Below are 18,706 nucleotides of genomic sequence, written 5' to 3' on the forward strand. Positions count from 1 at the left end.
GAAAGAAAGCATTGAAGATTATAAACAGGAAAGGCATAGGTAGTCTTTAAGTTCTATCATAAAATTTTTATGACTCACAGTTCAGTGAAGGATGATCTTTTCCTAAGAAATTAGGAAATATAAGTATAGTAGAATCTAACCAGGAGATGATGGTTGAACCATTGTGAGGATACTTACTGCCCCATTCTAAGACTGAACAGTTCACAAAATCAAAAACTAGAAAATGGAAAGCTATAGAACACTTGAGGTCTTGGAAAATATTGTTTTGTGTCTCATTGAGATTATCAATCTCATAAATGAAGTCCTTCAACATTTTTTGGTAGCATGCAAATTAAAGGTTTCATTAAAATTAGCTTCCATTTAAAGAGGAAGTTGCCATTATGACTTAAAATCTACTTAATGATTGCATCCATAATATCAGCATGTAGATGAATCAGTGAGTTCCTGCTGAGCTTAAAATAAGCTGAGAAAAGCATCTACAGAGTTTGGTCTGTTGGGTTTTTTAATACAGAAAACTCCTAAATGCTCCATCAGCTTTTAGAAAGGACTCAGCAGTTTGATGCAAGCAGGGTTCTAAACACAGCCCACAAACACAAAATGAGGCTTCAGTCAACTCAGTGTGGCTGCCTTGCCACAAGCCCCAGCAGCAGCAGCCAGCCCCACAGGAGGACAGTCAGTGCCAGGCTAGGCTCAGCCCTGCCATCTTTGCAAAGAGAACCAGAAGGCAGCATTATTTCATCATTCACTGCAGCTGGGCAATGCCACAGGAGTCAGCACCCACAACTACAGCATATGTAGGACACTGCTTCACTCCTAAAGATGATAAGGAAGGACTAGTTACACAAACCTAAGCACCAGAGGATAATGCTATTATTCTCTGTGTGACACTCCCTAGGATCAGCACTGCAGCCCTTCCAACCTCCCAGAACTCACCTGGCACAAGGACAGATTTACTGCCCCAGCTAAATGATGACACATGGTAGTAAAACAAAGAAAACAGTAGTGTTTGTAATTAAATTTAAAAGGTCTGTCACTCCCTTGTGAGGATAAAACACAGCCCTGGATGGTCAGACTACCTCCCACTACCCCTAAGCAAAGCAATCTCTCCAGTACTCCACTCTTGTCAGTATGTTCTTTCCTGTAAGCAGCATGAGAATGATCCTTAAAAGGTATTTCATTCTGGCTGTGGCTGGTATTTGGAAGAAGAATGAAAATTGCTTCTCCCTCTCAACTGCCTTACTGGCAGAAACTTTCCTGTTCGGGTAGGCAAAGACATCCACTGTATGCTCTTTCCTTGCTGATCCTCTCCCAAAGCATCCATTAAAGTAGCATAAACAATGTATACACAGTGGATGAATCCTCCTAAGATTAACTCATTCCCCCTAACAGACCTTAAGTTATCAAAAGAACAAAAGACCGTCATGAAAATTTCAGGCTACACATTTCTCAGAACATTCATTAATGCTTAATATTTAATGAAGGGCTTGAGTGCCCGAAAAATCTCATAGGAGGAGCTGTATCAATCTACAAACCCTGCCTTGCCTGTGTCCATGTGCCACGACAGCTACAACCACAAGTGGAATGGCAAAGCTGACTGAACTGAGACTTCACCAAATTCAAGAGGTTTAGGCAAGGCCTTAGTAACAGGATAGGCACAATTCCCTTCCCAGAACTGTCAGCACAGTACAAATGGCAGAGCACTGCCACCACAACCAGACAGACTGGACAGACTGACAGGGATAAAAACAGAGCTTATAAAGAGTGTTGAGGAATTTTGTGCCTCTGGAATAGCTGATTCTGGCTACCTTGAGTGAAATAAGGTGAAATACTAATTGAAATGCAGTTCTCTTGGCACGTTGTATTTCTCTAGAGAGGCTCTGTCACAAGTAGTCCCTCACAAATAATACTAACTTGAAAAAAAGGGACTTGTATCTTTTTTTTTTCTTTTTTAACCTAACAGTCTTGAGCTTTTTCAATTCAGGAGTTAAAACATTCACAGTTAACATTCCAAATATTCTCTAAAGCTACAGTGAAAAACAAAGCAAATAAGGCTTTGTATGAACGGGAGGGGAAGGAAATTCTCACAGAAGACTTTGTTTTCTCAGTGTACCCTAAAGCAAAAGTACAAATCAGCCTGTAAAAATTCTTTGGAGGTCATCTTTAACAAAGAGGAACAATGAGGAAGTAATCCAACACCTCTTTTCTTGATGTAATTTCCCTAGATAAAGAGGCATCTACAAAACAAAGATTAGACTCCCGCGGAGGGTCAGTGGCCAAAAAGCTGTCTTTTTACCTTGTAAACTGTCACTGGACCGAGCACTTCACAGCGGGCTGCAGAGGCGAACAATCGAGCACATTCTGATGCATTTGCAGTCAAAGAAAGGGAACAAGCCGGCAGCCTGCCTGCACGATCGGAATGCTTCCATTTCAGAGGATCCCGCCACGTTGTTACAGCATTTGTCCAATTTGTACTGCAAATCGGACCCCATTTTTTAAACTGAGTTCGCAGTTTTGTCAGAGGTTGGCCCACCCCCAGAGCACAATGGCCGGTCCTTACAGACTGGATGACTGCTGTAAATCAGTTCTACCCTTCCATAAACCAAAACCAAGTGAATTGTCACAAAGAAGTACAAAACTGAGAATGGAAGTTCAAGTTCTTTTCAGTTAGATTGCACAAATATCCACAGCCCAGATCTGGAAAACTTGCTTTTGGTTCATTTTTCATTAAGTGGCTCAGTTTCTCCAAGTAAGAAAATCCCATCTTTTGCTCTTTTATGATTTTATTTCTGTGGCATGCTACTCACACCAACTTGCTTCATGGCTGCCAACAAAAGATGCAGTTCTATGTTAGTAACACTTGGGATCACAGACTGTCTACAAGTGAAAGACTGAAATTAAACATCACTTTCCTCTTAAGTGATATTTCAGAATACATACTTTTAACTACTGCCTCAAGGGCATCCAATTCACAAAACTGTTGGGTGAAGACCAAGAAACCAAAGTATTTGGAGCAGAAAAAAAAAAAATCCAGAGCTACACCATGAAGTTGAGGTTACTTCCTTTAATCCCTCTACAGAGAGAATCTTTGCATGGGAATATAAAGGGCACCAAGGTAACAGCAATCCATAGGCAAGCGTAGCCCTACCCTTCCTCCTAGGAAGCCTGAGTTTCAATCTCTAAAAACTGAATCAAGAAAATGCTCCAGGGTCTGGAGCAACTGTACAAAAAACCAAAAAAAAACAAAAAAAACCAAAAAACAACAAAAAAAAAAAAACCAAAAAAAAACCACTGCAGCCATGCTTTTAAAACCAAAGAGGAATATGCACATTTCAGGCTGCAAACTTCCAACAGCAAATCATTAGGACAGCTGAGCTGCCTTCAGAGCTTCTTAGTGGACATCTCTTTATTATTTAGATGTGCAGATTTAAGGCCTGGCTGGTGCCCAGAGGGGGCACTTCCACTTTCCCCTCCCTGGGCAATAAACAGCTGCCCACCCCAGAGGCACTCTGGTGTTTGTCACCTTCCAGGTGACTGTGGAAAAGCATTCACCACTGGAAGGGAACGAGATGGTCATTTGCCATGAAAGACACAAATGCTGTCAAACACGTACACTGGGGAAACAGCCTGGACAGTGTGACAAAGGGCAGCACCCCACCCAAAGGTTTAACTGTATATTGTACAGGCAGCATTTTCCTAACCTATGAAAAACTGGCAGTTATCTGTTGGCCTGACCTTTAATTGTTATATATGTACACACCACAGCCTGTATTACGACCTGTTGACCAAGGGCAGACCACACCCGGCACAGCAAACCATCACCTCACCAAGATCACTAATTTTAATAGAGGCAGGTTGTAAAAAGCTGACTCTTTCCTATTTTTAGAAGCACCTGCTCTCTAGTTTTATTGATAACTTTGATTAAGCTTTACTCATGAGGTGAGCTCGCTCATCAGTGTTTTGTTTTGTGGCCAACAGGTTTGGTTTACAAAATGTTTCCATTCCCATATTAGTAAAAAAATAAGAATAAAGCAAAGTTACTGTTTCACTTGCCCTCAGCAATGGCATTTCTTCAGCTGAAAACAGCACATATTCTTCTCCTCAAGAGCCATAGTGTTGTTTGCAACAAGTCAGACAAGTTAAAAGTTGCTACTTTTCTGTAGAAAAATGCTACATGAACACCGTAGAAACAGCATCCACATCCACAGCATTATATCAGTCTAGGATCAGAAAAGTGGTGGATCATCTTTCAGATTCCTTCTCAACAACCAAAATTCAAGGAAAATAAGCAGATCCACCATAACTAGACTGCATCTAATTTATGCCAATTAGAAGCAGATTTAGTAAAGTGGTTGAAGTTCCACATAAGACCAGGTAAAGCTATTTACTAATTACTTTACTTCCTTAACGAACAGCCAGAGAATAATTTTGGTTTTAAAAGACAAATATTGTTGAGAATTAGGAAAAGCTGATGTGAAGATTCAGTCTCCTCTACATTTAGTGCCACTCCTTCAGATATAAATTTATTTCCTGGTAACATAGTTCATCCTGAATTCTGAAACAAGCCCAAGGACAATGATATCGTAAGACACCAGTGATGCAATTTTAAAGCAGAAATGTTAAGTTAATCTTTTACTTTCTACTGTCCAATGACTAAGGAGAAATTTCAAAACACCCAAGTCTCCTTATGAGAATACTGCTAAAATGAAGTAGGGCTGTAGATTGAACTCAAAACACATCTGCAGGTCCAAGACCAAGAGACTCACACAAAATGTCATCTTGCTGTGGTTTGTTTGACCAAAATGCTTCTGCCAGTACCACTGTGCTCCCCACAGAGGTTTTTCCTGCAGTGTGTGGTCTAACCAGTACAGCTATCCCAGTGTAAATTCTAGGACTGAAACAGTTTAAGGTCATGAACATGTTTCATGTTAACTTACAAGCAATCAGGAAGCATTTTGTGAATATACATTAGATGTTTTCCATTACTTAACACCACTTATTGGTGCATTCAGACAATCATTTTGGGATAGGGGGTGTATGTGTGTAACCCACATGTCTTTCAACTCAAAAAAAACCACTCCAAAATCAGAAAAACCCTCCAAACACACAATGGAATAAAAAAAATGTTGTAAATGAGCTGGGCAATGACGAGCATCTACCTTCTAATACTTTATGCAAAAAAAAAATATTGTGTCCCTACTTTGAAGCATGTAATTGCCATCCACCCTTTGTAACAGAGCTACACTGCTTGCTAAGCACAATGAGGACTGGCTGTAACATTGGATTAGTGACAATCAGCACCAATACAGGAAAATAAATATTATTTTTTCTGTCAAACTATTTACAGGAGATAATTTACAACATAAAACTCCAACAGCAGCAGATTAAGCAAAAAAATCCTCAAGGGAAACAGACACAAAGTTTACACTTATGAAAATCTCTTATTACAAAAGAAGAATAAAGGCTTAATTTCACATAAGCAGAAAAAGTGGAAGTTAGAAACCCAGGTTGCCTTAATCATATGCAGAATACAGCAATTACTCTAATTATGAAATTCACAAAAGAAAATACAGCATTATGTGAAGCATTTCCAGTAAGCAATGCTGGATGTATATCATAGTTAAGCACTACACACACAGCTCCCCACAAGGCAAGGTAAAACAGGATTGCTCCAGGATCATTTACTCCTGCTCAAGAGCCTGGAGTCCTAAGAGGGTCAACACCCTTCCTCGACTTGCAAGTGACATCTGGGGACATGGAATGAGGGGAAAAATGCAGCAATGCCAGCAGGAGCCCATGTGCTCCCCATCGAGGGCTGAGGTCTAGCAGGCTTCCTCTGTAAGAACTTCAGCTTTTATGCAGCAAAAAAAGCTGCAACAGCAGCTTTTCCAACTGCCCAGCTGCCATTTACTTTTGTTTACCTTGGTGTGTTATAACCTCTAGTTATATTCCACAGAAAGAGGAATTTCCAGTGATGTTGAGAAATACTGGCCTAGCGTGCCAACCGTGGAGAAGCAGGATGCAGTGCACAGGAGCACAGGCATGGGACATGAGACAGGACACAGAGAGAGGACACAGCCTTGTCACCAGGACACCCCTCAGCTAAAGAACTCACTAATGCACAGTTAAAAAATGCAGACCTGTAGCTGGGCAAACCTGGCTTTAGGGGCAACAAATAAAGTGTACCTAACATACATAAAGGGCACCATATAAAATAAATTCAGAGACAACCTGAAGCTTTAGACCAATAAAGAAAGAAAAGAAGAATAAAAACATATTAGCAAAGATACCAAAGAAAGTCAAGTGGGTCCTAGAGAGAGGAAATAGAAACAGGCAACATCCAGATCATACTCCCTACAACAAATGACTCCTAGGGCTGATAACCTCCATTACCCTCTCCAGCAGTCCAAAGCTGCTGACCCAAAAATCCAGAGCAGAAATGGAAGGGTAGAAATAAAATCACAGAGAAGGGACAGAAACCAAAAAGTCCATGTGTTACAATTTTAGCTGCTTTTGGCAACATTTTCACGTATATAACTGCAACATTCTTCTTAGAATCATTAGTCAGATGTTCAGAAAGCAAAACTGAGTCACACTGTTAAGATTTCTATTGCAGCAGCAATAAATTCTGGGCCGTACCTGCACACATGTCACTTTTATAAGCAGACACATGCACAAGGGGTACTCCCTCTTTGACCACAAACAAGAACATAACAAAGGTGAAGGAATGCAAGACTCCATCCATTGTTGTCTTCAAAGTGTTACAGGAAAATCACAATAGAATAACAAGGCCTGAAACAGCCCCAGGAAAAGCCACCAAACGGGGCACCTGAACTGGCAACATTCTCTGCCCAGAGAGAGAACTCTGTGCTGGGGTGACCTGTCAGTGCTGTTTTGTACCCAAGAGCCTTTCACACATGTTACACACACCAGTGAGCCTGGCATTCACTGCCTGTGCTTTCTGTTGGCAGAAAGAATCTCTAGATATCATAGGAGACACTCCATTTCTTTGAGAAACTTTAAGAACAGGAAGGAAACATGGCCAAGTTGATAAGACTTCACAAACTTAAGAGTAGGAAGGGTAGGAATTTCAGTTGATTTCCTGGACAAGGGCCCAGACAGAAGGAACATGAGCAGAAAGCAAGAACTGGGTCAGCAAACTACTGAATAGTTATTTGTCCTAGTTTTCAAATACTTACTGAAGGTACCCTTGCCCTAGCCCAACTACATCTGTAAGGGGTCAATACATGTAGAACTAGACAGATAAACTCTTCTGGAAAGAAGAAAATAATACCTCAGGCTGACAGCACCTACTGTCAATGGAGTTAGCAAAGAACCTCTTTCTAGGATCAGTTTGTTCTCTCTCTGTAAGAAAAAGAAACTAATGTAATTTTGATGTGAAGACAAGCTGTCGTATCCATGGGTGTGACCAAGATGCAACACAGCTCTTTAGATTCACCTGATGTGCACAGACAGACAGACAAGACACAGGCCAAGCTTCTCAGCAGAGACTGAGTGCTACATATAGAAACCAGCCACTAATTTGTATGCCAAAGATGTACTCAGCTGAGTTCTCTGGCTGAGAGCCCCACACAGGGGGTCAGATCTGAACAGAGCAAAACCACTGCCTTACCCACCTGTATCCCCAGGTACACCATTATGGAAAGCAAGAAAGGCTCTTCCCATAGTGACAGCACAGTGGTGGCACACATGATTTTGGAAAATAAGGAGACACTGACAGGCTGTAAGTCCTAAGAAAGTCAGTAAGTGTTGTGAATTTAATACATGAAAAAAAGCAGAAGGTAAACCTTGGAGGACCTTCCACCTGCCCAGATAACCAGGCAAGCCCTGACCTATGTAGATAAGGAAGCAGCTGTAGCTAAGTAAATAAGTAAGAAATGAAACAAGCCTTGAACTTCTGAAATACAAAATCCAACATCTATTTTTAATATGTGCTAGTTAATGTATAATAGTTCATAAGTTTTACATCATATTACACAAATTTTACACATTTACTAAATTATTTCAGAGGTTTTGTTTGTGATAGGAAAGAAAGCTTTATGTGAACTGAGGTGACCACTCAAAACTGCAGTTAAGATTTCAACACAGCACAAGGTTTCCTAATCTTGTGTCTACACAAGAACATCACCCCAAACAACACTAAGAAAAATGAAGATACCAACCACTGCCATCAACCAAGGTAAGGTCATACAGAGTTAGCAGATCAGGCTGGGTGACCTCAAACACAAAAAAGTCGTTTTTGACACAGCAACAGGCAAACCTTGGAACCTTTTGCTACAGAATGAGGATTCACAGAGAAAATTGACAAATATGCAGTGGAAATCCAACAAGCACATGAAGCCACCTTTAGCTCTAAAAAACTCTCTGAATACCAGGGCATGTCTGTCTGTCTTGTGTTGCTTGCACATTCATGTTTAGAAGCTATTTTCTTCCTGAGGGGATGAAAATCCTCACTAAAAACTCTAAAAGAGTTCTCTCTGAGGAAGGACAGCAAAGGCCCTAATGCATACAAACAAAATAAAACAGGAAATAAGTAAAATTATGAGACAGAAAAAAAAACTCAGTAGAAGAAAGGATGAGGACTGAAACAGAAGAGTTCCTGGGACACCAGGCAAAGCACCCTAAGAATACCAATAGCTCCCCAAAGGCATCCAAGAAGCCAGCAGGCACTACCCTGAGAGCCTCTGGCCAGCAACTTACATAAGAGGACAAGGGGAAAGAAAAACCCTGTGGCTGCCAGGTTTCTGCCTCTCTCCTGAATGGTCAGCTTGGCTGGGTGGCTCTGCAGCTTGGCCAGGTTTCAGACTCAAAGGGTACAGCTAGAAAGGTCAGGGACACAGCACAGTCAAAGGCTCAGTTAGAGGTGCTGCAACCTGGCACATTTGGCAGCCTCGTGTCAGGATTTCATCCTGCAGCCAGGGACACACCAGTGACCCGTGCCAGGAACAGGGCCAGGCACAGCTCTCACACTCCCCACACCTCAGCACCAGTGACACACAGCCTGCTGAGCACAGCCAGCACAAAGCTGCTTGGTCTCTCTGCTTTCAGGGAGGTCTTGTGACACACAGGGGCAAGAAAACTGAGCAAGTGAAGCACAAGAACATAAAGATGTTTCTGCAGCAGGGCAGGGAGGCAGGGTGGGCATCACAGCCTGCTTGGATTACACACAAGAGGGTGCTCAGAGAGTCCCAGGAGGCAGAAGCCTAAGCAGCAGCTCCACAGTGAAGGCACAATCCTGAGCCAGAGGCAGTTTTACTAGTTTATGTTATAGCTCTTCTGGAATTTCAAGTTTCAATGAAATCAACTTGCTTGTTTCTAGAGACTTAAAGAAATCAAAACACTCAGTATGCCCCAATTTTTCTTCTTACATACAGGCTAGATAAAATCTGTTAACTATGATTTTTAACTTCTTTCAGGGGTAGTGTTTAAACTGTCACACAGAAATCTGATGTTACTGATTTACACTGATGAAAGTAAAAACAGTAGGTGCAAATGGAAAAGAAAAAACTAACCAAAAAAACACCACCCCCTAAAAAAAACCAACAAAAAACAAAAAAACAAAAACAACCAACCCAAAATGACAAAACTGAAAACAAACAAAATAATTCAATAATTCATTGCTACAGTTTTCCTCCTGAAGGGGAAAAGAATGACATCCTCCAGTCCTGTCTCTGACTGGTTTATATTCTCCTGCATCTCACTTCAACAATCAACTCCAATCTGGAAGCCCCGCTTGTCACACTGTCACCCTGTTAGAGAAACATTCAAATTTCTCGTAAGCCTCATTTCTGAGAAATACAACAGAGAACAACAAAACAGACAGATCTTGTACCTTCCACATGGAGTAACACACAGCAGTTATCTTAACCACTGCAATAATTTTCCCCACACACCTGCTCTCTTGACAAACAGCTGTGCTACCTGTGAGGCAGCACAGATCAACTTCTCTCACCTCAAATTCCTCCCTGCTTCTTGGTGTTTGTATTCAAGCTTGGGAAGGTTACAGCCCAAGATTCCTACAAGAAAGATGTGTAATCAACATGAAGGCTGTTTCTCCAAGACAACAAAAAACTATGTAATAAATTTACATAGAGAGGGGAAAAAATCCAAAGTGTGTGTATGTATCCTATGCAGAGGCTTGTAAACATTTACATCACACTGGATGACAAAACGCATGCATTCATCTAAATTAACACCCTTCCATTTTTGTAGGCTCACTCACCCAGATAACTTTGACTTAAACTCCACACAGTTACAGCTAAATTGCATAAACATGCATCAGCACAAAACCAAGGAAAGCAGGAAATTTTCAACCATCTCCACTATATCATTCTCTACAAAATGTTCAGCTTAACTCCAAATACCATATCTTATCCAAACTCTGCCAAACAAATCTCTGCCTCGGTACTTGTTAAAGCTGATTTATTACTGTCAAATACATTAATCTGCATGTTAATCTGCCTCAGGTCACCTGAAGTTAGTGAAAAGGGACCTTTGTCAAGCCATATAAAATGTTGCTTTTGGTCCACATGGGAGTTTGAAATCAGAGCTTGGGAGAGATCCTCTATGACATAAATATTATAGCACAAAAACAGCAAGGAACGCAGAAGACTTCCTGTAATCCATTTCCATTTTCTCTGCTTCACTTCATGGCATGTTGTTAAAGCCTAAAAATTTCCCTAAATGAAGGCTGAGTTTATCTTAGGATCCTGTGTCACTGGAGTTGTAAAGCACCAGCATGACAGCTTCAATCTGACATTCACTGCACTCCAGTGGAGGAGGGAAGGCTTGTAATTTGTACAACCTACTTCATCCATGCTGCAAGCAGTGCACCAGCCAGAAAATCTGGCTCCAACATTACACACACTACATTATGTACAGTGAGTGCTGGTAATATTTCTACACAAAGCCTTACATCCAACAGTTTAAAACCTCCCCAGTTGCATGGCTTCCTTATTCAACATTTCCAACAGAAAGCAGAACTGGTTTTCACTAGCAGACCACTTGCTTCCTAATACAATCAATTCTCTAGACAACTTACCAGATGATCCAAGATTTCAGTACAAGCAAATCAAAAGTTCAAAGATGAATAAAGACTGTTGGGCAATCCCTGAAGAACAGCAGTTTTAACATACACATCCTGCATGTTTGTTTAGCAACTGGATCACCATAAGCAGCACAACACATTGGTCCTGGTCTATTACCTGTCACATCCCCTGAAGAAGCAGTCTCGGATGCAAGCAGCAGCAATGAGTACACTCCCCACCTTTCCTTTTTATGTTTGCCTAGTAATTAATTTTAAGTGCCAGCAATTCTCAATTGCTCCATCATTTGCATGACTAAATGTCATTCTACGACAGGAATTAAACAACTATGCTTTGGTCAACCCCAAATACCACCACTGTTACCTGTGACTCTGAATGTTGTAACAAATAACATGCTCATGAACTGCTCATTTATTACAAAGACATTGCTTCCATTACTGTCCAATTCATGAGTCCCTTCAGCCTGAAATGAGAAAGTGTTACCTCAAAACAGGATCTTCAAGAAGGAAGCACTGAGCTTTAAGGAAGTTTTAATGTCTACATGTGATAGTCTCTCAAAACGTAATGTGATTTCCAGTGGTAGTACAAGAACTACTGGACACATCACACTTACTGCTAAAAGAACAGGAATGTGGAATTGTGCCTTTTCAAGGATGGCCTTAGCCTACAAAAAAACACTCATGTGAGTCTTGCGGGCAGATAAGCCCTCAGGCACTTGTATAATAATGAACTATTGAAGCAGAGCCAAGACATGAGTTTTCAGAGGAAAACAGTCATGGGTTCTGTGATCATGCTTTGTTTCTCACAATGACTTTACTGTGATGTGTAACAAGGGGCTGTTTGATCCAGTTAACCAGTCCAGAAAAAGTCAGCTGGAAAGGGCTCACATGAAGGAATGAAAAACCAATGTGTTTTGAGAGCATCGTGTACCACCTTTCCAACAGCATTTTAAGACTCAGCTGCCCCCAGCCCAACATGTGTGCTGGTTATTCACAGTCCTGCAGAGCTGTACTGCTCCATCAGCCCTGACCTTTCCCGAGTACTTGAGATTGTGGAGTGTTATCTCTGATTGTCTTGTACATCACCTCCCTTTGCCCACGCTGACCTGAAGTCCTTCCAAATCTCTTGACACAACTGGCATTTTCACAGCACCACGCGCTGCTTGGGTGTTTGGGACACAAACAGTTATGCCAGGGCTCTGAAACTTGGTCAGCTTCTCTTGATGTCCATCAAGCATAAGCTTAACTTAAAACTGGGTTTGCCTTCCACACAGAATACATCCTACCCTTAAACTCTAGAGCACAGGTTCAAGGCTAAATTAGAAGAGTTTTACAGGCAAAGTAACTAAAAGCAACAGACACCTCCTCAGATGCTTTAGCAACAAGTCACTTCCTACTGAATCAAAGATTTCTTTTGTAACCCAGAAAGTTTTAACATTTTATTACCGACCTTCTTTCTTTACACTCCTGGTTGATATAAAAACACCAGGAGAAACGCCTATGAAAAATCCTAACAGAGAGAAATGAGGCTTTAGCAAATCACACTCTGTGTGATTTCTGGGGGATGATCTAAAAAGAGAACATATAATTGGTATGTATTTATATTTAAATAATATTGTATTTATATTTAAATTTCCTCTTCTATACCAAAAATGTATTTGAAAATTGCCCCTTGAGAAATACCTTACAAATCAAGTGTAAGATACCTAGCAACTTCCTTCCCTGCATTAGTGAAGCTCATAAAAAGGAAAGGATTTTTATAAGACATCTATCATTGAACTATTTCTGTAATGCTGCAGATTTCACATGGTTGCCAATTACTAAAACATCGCAGAGCAGGAAGTCAAGGAGCAGTTGCACTTAACCATGGACATTAAGACAACCATGGCACAAGCCTTTTCCAGCATCCTCCTTCTAGCTTGGAGTATATAAAGGTCAGAAAACCACTAAGTAAAGCTTTTGTTGACTTTGTTATGCTTTTCTCAACTCTCAGAATACTCACCTCAGAAAACAATCCATTTTGTTCCCCACTGAAGGTACAACAGGAAGAAAGCCAATAGTTGGCACTTTGTCACATAGTTACTTTAATAAAAATTATGAATAGGCTCTTACTTTTATTTCTACAACCATGTTCCATTAAAACAAAAAACTATTTGACTAAAAGATTAATATTGAGAGCAGCACAACATTGCTGTGACCAGCCTTGCAATGCCATATGTAATTCTAGAGAATACACAGACACATAATTCTTAAACTAACACAATTTGCAAAGCACATTGTTCTTCACAAGCAAATTGGCTGTATCATCTCATAACTTCTGGAAGTACCAGATTCCACTACTACTAACTTACCTCCACATAAATTAAAGCATTAGGGAAGAAAACAGAAAAAAGTGAATCCTTCAGTTACACCTGGGAATGGCAAGTGCTCAGTCTCAGGAGCAGCCCACCAGGAAATGCAGTGCAGCATTCTTCATGACAAACCCATACCTAAGCTGTCAGCTGAGAGATGCTGAAATGCATGTGACTCTTCATCCCAAGTCCTACTAGCCAGCCACTTCCTTGTTCCTTGTTCCAAATGCTGAAATCCCTTTCCCTGCAGCTAAAAGCCTGCCAGGACAGACATAGAGCCAGTCTCAGCTGCACTGATCTTTGCCCTGCACGGCTTTTTCAAACAGCTCCCACTGCTGTCCAGGAGATATGGATATGGTTCTAGTACAGGCAAGAGTTAAAGATTAACTTAGGGAATTTTACCACCAGCTGAAAGAATTTTACCATTCAGACTTAATCTACGTAGCCAGAGTTGGTATTTGCTCTCAAAAAGACAGTTTTTACTGCTTCTCTTCAACTATTTCATTTCCATCACAAGTTCTGCATTTTACAGAAAACAGAAGCAATGGACAGACATATGTGACCTTGAAGTCCTTATCATGGTTACACCTCCCAAAATCTAGTATCACCTACCAAATAGTTTGAACAAGAAATCAAAGGAGCACAAGTAAGGGCCTTCAATGAAGCCTGTGGAATTACAAGGAGAAAATATTTCCTATAGCAGGAAGGCCCATGGCTCGTTCCCTCAAGGAACAGCCTGTTATTCAAATATCCATAAACATCCAATTTACAAACACACACTTACGACAACATTTCGAGAAAAATCAAACTTGACAAGTAAAAAACCATCCATCAGTAAGGAGCTAAAACAGGAACCTTGCCAGAATGCTTTCATTAAAACAGAGAAAAGCCCACTAAGGGCTGCTACCAGTAAAATGACCCTTATCTAGAAGTTGTAGAACTGCTTAACACATCCAGAGATCTCCTAAAAAATTCCACAGCACATAAATTGTCATCCTCTAGACCTAAACAGAGCAGCACATTGACCTTGGCTTCAAACAAAGAATGGCAGTCTGCAAGCCTCTAAGCAGATGGAACCAACATGTTGGGGAAAAACAGCATTTAATTTGGTTAAGAAGAGAAGGAGGAAAACTAGATGAACAGATAGGAGAAATTGCTTTGGTGTACTTGTGATAAAGCAGCCTGGTGACACCTTATCTTTGAATTTATATAGATGGTCACAGATACCCTTAGAAAAACAACCATTTCACAACAACAAACCACTTTGGCAGACAGCTGGACTCTCACAGGATCTGTTCAAATGCAGGCAACATTATGACATCTTTTGTTTTCACCTTTAGGTGAGAAACATGTACATTTAGCATTTTGAGATAAAATACTTGCAGAAAAAAGAGAATAAAACACGGGGCAAAAAAAAAAAAAAAAAACATGTACATTTAGCATTTTGAGATAAAATACTTGCAGAAAGAAGAGAATAAAACACGGGGGGAAAAAAAAAAAGGAAGCAGCCTTTCCTATAGCAGGTTTGCAGTGCACTCAGATGTGCTGGCAGAACACTGAAATACCCACTTTGAGTATTCAGATATGACTTTCAGCCCATTCTGCAAGTAAATTGTCTACTCTCTTGCCTACTGCTGTCTAAAGGTATCTCAGAGCCAATGATTACAGCTCTGCCTGTTCCAACACTTCCCTCCTGTAAATAGTGCCTATTTTCTGTTCTCACAAGGGCTTAATTAGTCCTGTTCACAGAGTGCTACAGCAGCTGGCACATCCCAGCAGACTCCATTGCATTTTCACAGCTATTGAAATCCATCTGAGCCATGCAGCACATTTTTCTACACTAACAATTACATGTCCTGTGAAATTTACATCCACCTATACGTTTGAAGACCCCTTTCTGCAGTCAGTTTAACCACAGCACAGCCCTGAGATGTCCCAAAATCACTGACATACATGCAGTTCACAGAAATCCACAGAATCCTGCCTGGTCTGAAAAAGAGACTTCCAGAAAATGTATGTAACCACTGGGCAAGTTCAATTTTAGTTACATGATGGTAAAAGTCTGCATGTCACTCTCCACAACCCAGAAGGCAGGAGGTTGTTCTCTTCAAAGCTCTGCAACAGGAACTATGTGAAAACAACTCACCTCCTGCTTCTTATCAGCTTACACACTGATCCTACTTCAAAACTCAAATGTTCCAATAGTAGGAGCATATTCAAATAAACAAATGAAAGTTTAAAGTGTTTTCAGAAATCAGTTTCCTGAAGAACAGAACTAGAATCTCATTTGTTTCCATATTCTTAATTTTTGAAGACCAGTTTCTTTGTTAAACTTCTCTTGACAGAGTGTTTTAAAAAGCAGAGGCAGACAGTCACCATGTTAAGCACAATCAGCTGAAATATGTCTTGTAAAAAGACAAGGCATTTATAACAAGTTCTATCAGAAAACAATAGTTTAATAGTCCTCCCCTTAAACACTGTCCCAAATACTTCTTCATAATCACCACCATTATCTTGTGTAACGTCTTTTCAAATCTACCAACACCGTCTGTCAGAAAATTCACTGAATGACTCAGACAGACACTTTCAAATCATAAATACTCAAAACTGCTATTTCCATTTCAGAACTGCTTCTGTTCAAAGATTTGAGTTGCTGATGGCATAATAATCCAACAACCTCCTGAAGTTTTCCTATCAAGATTTTACTCATGCACCAATAGCATGTCCACTGATGAAAGCAAGCTTTGCTGCTTTGCACAGGGTCTTGGACAACACGGTTATGCAATCCAAGACCTGGAAAACTTGCAAAATTTTGAGTGCCTAATATTGAGTATATTTCGTACATGAATGCTTGACACAGCTCCTTGAACATGCAACTGAAGACAGGAGATAACAGCAGAGATCCCAGCATTAAATCACGGGCATTACATGCCCCGCCAATTCCCATTAATTTTCCTTCATCACAGATCTACAGAAATGCTTGCCCAGAGCAAGCACAGGATTTCCAAAGCTCAGCCTTCTAATCCTGTGTCCAGGAGTCAGGCTTTCAGCCTGAATCTCATCCACATTGCCAAAGCCACTGGTCACTAGCCACTTGCCACACTCACAGCAATGTCAGCAGCACTGACTCAAGTCCATTAGGGCAAAGGCTGGGGTATGGGGTGAGGGAAAGCCCCATGGGTCTGGCTCTCTTGTCTCTTTAAGACACTTAAAGCTTCTATACCCATGGCATTTTAAATCTACATTTGAGAATATACATACAATATATAAGGATCTGTTGGAGAAATATTCACCATGAAAGGTTTGAAGTACGCCAAAAATACACTCTTGTCCTTCACACCACATTATGTTTTCAGCTCTGATTTATGCTCAGAAAGCATCATTTTGAAAACCTGGGCTAGGCTGGGATGCAGCTTTTAGCTCCTCCATCACTTATTCTGATTCAGTTTTCCACATTAGCAAGTATCCTCCATGGCTTTCACAGCAAAGCTGCCAACAACCTTATTCACAACCACGTTTACTTGTCAGCTCAGACAAGGGAATGATCTCTGTATTGTATCAACTAATCTTACACCTCCAACACGACAATGACCTCCTTTTAAGTTGCCTACTAACACACACTTATAGTCCTCTTACAGGTTTAAGTGTCACAGAACAGATGAAGTTCACACATTATTAATAAGTTATCCCTAGAATGCAAGCACCGCAGCAGGAAATCTTCTTAACTGCAACTGGCTGGCAACCCGACAGGAAAAGAAAAAAAAAACGAACTCATAACACAAACTTCCTTTCTCCTATAAACAAGGCTAGGTCACAGCCAAAGATAACAAGGAAAACTGGCCATGTTTCATGATCGTGCTGCACCCATAACTCCAAGACACAACGCCTACTTTTGTTGATCACAAACGTATTTTCCTCTGTTACAGCAGCTACCACAAACCTGAAGTAGTCTCAGCAAGCTTCTGCAGCAAACAAGCACCTCCACACTGAAATACTACAAAAAGGACTCAGGATTTTTACAATTCTGAGTGCTGTGCAGCACACAGCTCTTCACTGACTTCCAGAACAGACCTGTGAAGCCCAGAGCCAGGATGAAGCCAGAAATTCAATACTCCGTGACACTGACTACAGCAAGGGAGTGAAAACAGGAGTATAAATTACACTCTAAGACATCAGCTCAAAACCAGATTATGCCAAGAAGGCTTTGCCCAGAGGGCCTGGCCAGTTTCATAGAATTCAATCCATTTTTAAAAATACACAACGTGGTTGTGATACACAAGAGAACTCAGCTGCCTGAAAAGCTTCAATGCTGCATTAAAGAACACAAAGTTTCTTTAAACAACAGGTAACATCTCAAAGCTTTTCTGCTGTGTGACAAGTGCATGACAGTTTGCATACACAAAGTGACAAAGCCCGTATAACAAAAAAAAAAAAAAAAGAGTTATAATTTAATATTAATGGTTTTCTCAAAACATATGCCCACACATCGACTGAAGCCACAGAATCAACTAAGACAAACACAAGAAGAAAGTAACACTGCTTGAAAAGCCCAGCAAAGAACAACAGCTGTCACCTCCTCTTTGTTTTCCAGGCGATTACCATATGTTTCAATGTCTTTGTTGTTCATCCCAAGCAAACAAGAGATGAATACCTGATTCTCTCAGGGGGAAAAAAAAAATCAACAAAACTTACAAAAAAGTTTCTCCGGATGCCACTTGAGAATATCCAAACTGTGGTTACCCTGTATCAAATATTTATATTACACTACCTAGTGCTGGTAACTCCAGTGCTTAAGGATGTAAGCATTTAAAACCACTCTCCTGTCAAAAAGGGTTCCCACACTGTGCAAGCGGAGGAATTATTACTTCTACCGCCGCCGTAAGAAGATTTCAGGCGCAGCAGCAGATTGCCCTGCCCTGACGAGCAACAAGTGCACGGCGGGCTATAAACAAGACCCACTTACGGCGCTCCTGACCCACTTAGAGCGCTGCACAGCCCACAGCCCGCTCCTGCAGCCGGCGGCTCCGCCGTGCCCCACAGCCCCGCTCGCCCTCAGGGCCCGGCCCGCGCCCTCCGCCGGCAGCGACACCAGCGCAGCCCGCCCGCCCCGAAGAGCGGCCGCACGCCCGCGAACGCGCGCCCGGCCCGGCCCGGCCCGCGCACGGAGGAGGCGGCGCCGGGGGCGCGCAGCCGCAGCGGGAGCGGGGCCCGGAACCGGGGTCATCCCCCTCCTTCCTTCCCTCCCGGGAACAGATTCGTGGAATCCGTGTGGAAAGAGTTCTGAGATATCGGG

General features: G+C 41.4%; 1 protein-coding gene across 2 annotated transcripts in view; it reads right to left on the reverse strand.

Annotated features, from left to right (window-relative positions):
- ADIPOR2 (adiponectin receptor 2) overlaps positions 1 to 18,401 on the reverse strand; it is a 43,465-nt gene extending 25,064 nt beyond the window's left edge. The window contains exon 1 of one of the 2 annotated variants that reach the window (XM_039707955.1): positions 18,377 to 18,401. The gene's annotated coding sequence lies outside the window, so the exon portion shown is untranslated. Of the gene's footprint in view, positions 1 to 13,551; positions 13,577 to 18,376 lie in introns of those variants that run through there. The other variant, XM_039707954.1, reaches the window with a different exon arrangement.
- Between the last annotated feature and the right edge of the window lie 305 nt (positions 18,402 to 18,706).

This window comes from Passer montanus, unplaced genomic scaffold, assembly GCF_014805655.1.
Source record: "Passer montanus isolate IOZ18808 unplaced genomic scaffold, ASM1480565v1 scaffold20, whole genome shotgun sequence".
Classification (NCBI taxonomy): Eukaryota; Metazoa; Chordata; class Aves; order Passeriformes; family Passeridae; genus Passer; species Passer montanus.